Source organism: Triticum aestivum, chromosome 1D, assembly GCF_018294505.1.
Source record: "Triticum aestivum cultivar Chinese Spring chromosome 1D, IWGSC CS RefSeq v2.1, whole genome shotgun sequence".
Taxonomy (NCBI): domain Eukaryota; kingdom Viridiplantae; phylum Streptophyta; class Magnoliopsida; order Poales; family Poaceae; genus Triticum; species Triticum aestivum.
Genome location: NC_057796.1, coordinates 318,924,666 through 318,926,852, shown reverse-complemented (window position 1 = coordinate 318,926,852; position 2,187 = coordinate 318,924,666).

Sequence of the window (2,187 nt, the reverse complement as noted above, 5' to 3'; positions counted from 1 at the left end):
TTTGTGTGTGTGCGCCCTGAACTTGGGACTCGGGTCTGTGACTACCGTCAGTTCGTGTTGCTGCTGTTGTGGGCAAATTTTACAATTTTGACCTGTGGATTAAAACAATTCAGAAAGTGAACTGGTGTGAAAAAGAAATATACTCAGCTGACCGTTTTATGTGGCGCACGACACGCAGGTGCCACACCCTACTGTGCAGCGCCTTACTCTCAGGCGTTGCAGGCCTGGTCAGCATGGCACCCCGCGGCCCGCACCTAGCAGTGCAGCGCCTAGCGCGTGGGCGCTTGTAGCGACCAGACCTCAAACCGTCTGATCTACCGTGCACCAGTGTCATCCCTGGATCAGTAATGCTGACACGCACAGTACTTGAAGTATTTATAACAGAGTAGCAATCACACACTTATTACATTGAGTATCTCAAAAGAGAAATAAGTATGACAAATATGGTTTAAGGCCAACTAAAACGATAACAGCGGAAGACTTGGAAGATAAGTGAGTCCATCAACTCCAACGGCATCACTGAGTATAAGACCACGACCTAAGGCACCTTACTCGTCGTCTGAAAAGTCTGCAACATGAAACGTTGCAGCCCGAAAACGGGTCAGCACATGGAATATGCTGGCAAAATAACACATAGAGAGTAATGAACCGAATAAAGCTATACTACATGCATATTTGGTTGGTGTTAAGCTCTATGGTTACAGTTTTGCGAAAAGCCAATTTTTCCCTACTGCAAAGGAATAAATTTTATTTAACTATCATGGTGGTCGTTACACATTGAGAATGGTTGACAGCATCTCAATCCCAATTAAGTATCATCCTTAACCCAACAAAATTAATTTGAGTAACATGATGAGATTCACATGATAATCCAAGTACTAGATACTCAAGATGTCCATAACCGGGGACACGGCTAACCATGATTAGTTTATACACTCTGTAGAGGTTTGTGCACTTTTCCCCACAAGACTCGATCTCCTCCGTTGGATTACTCGCACTACATGGTGTTTTAGTGACGGATGACCGAGACATAGTCTTTCAGAAGTGTTTGCACCTTACGGTCGGGTAGACCGTTACACCTACTTTCCCCTACATCTGCTAGTCTACCACTGTAAGAGTTCACACAACTTAATCAACTATGCTAGAGCCCATAATAGCTTGCAGCTGCACACGGAAGTTTCTAGCATGAATAATCTCATGATCCCTTCGAGCCTGGGTGGCGGTCCAAAGAAAACAGGCAATCACTAGAATACCCAGGTGCCTCAATCCACCCAGATGTGTGTTTAAGTTGCCACCTTAAGTAAACCATTAAATTAACAATCTCACATCTGTCATGGATACACTCACCCAATCCACGTCTACTAGCATAGCATAGCAATATGAGCAAACGTAGAAGTAACTCCCAAAGGTTTGATAACAAAACAGGTAATAGGTACTACCTCATCCACTTCCCAATACCCACAATTTAATTAGATCCTAATCATGCAATGTTTGAGGATTGGTCTAATGCAATAAAACTGGGTAGTAAAGAGGTATGATCAAAGTGTTACTTGCCTTGCTGATGATCCGTGAAACCTAGAGATTCGAAGTAGCAAGCGGCGCACTTCGGGTACTCTATCGCAAACAAACAAGCATACAGTAAGCACTCAACTAATGCACAGGTAAAACTCAAATAAAAGATCTAACCAGAAAGTTCAACTTAAGAACTCCGGTTTGCAAAAAGAATCAAATCAAACGAAGCAACGAAAGTCAAATGGCGAAAGAAACAAACTTCATTTACTAATCTGGATCTAAGTCAATTTTACAGTAGCAAAAACTTGTTTGAGTTGGTTAAACGGAAAGAGAATTTCGAGACGAAACTCTAGGCGCTTGAATCGCCTGATTCCGATAAACGAGCGAAAAGATATACTAGAACGAAAATCGGATCAGAAATCGCGATCTGGAATAGTTGCGGAAAATCCGAGAAAAAGAAAAACTGACGAACAGTTTATCGAACGAATGTTCGTTAACTGTAACTAAACGATGAACACGTTCGTTAAAACGAACAAACGAGCGAACGCTCGCAAATTAACTAAACCGAGAAAAAGAAGAAAAAAACTAGGGTTTTAAAAAAACCGAATCATTTTTTTTAAACCGGACACGGCGGCGGCGGCTTGGTATACCTCTGGCGAGGCTCTCCGGCGGGGC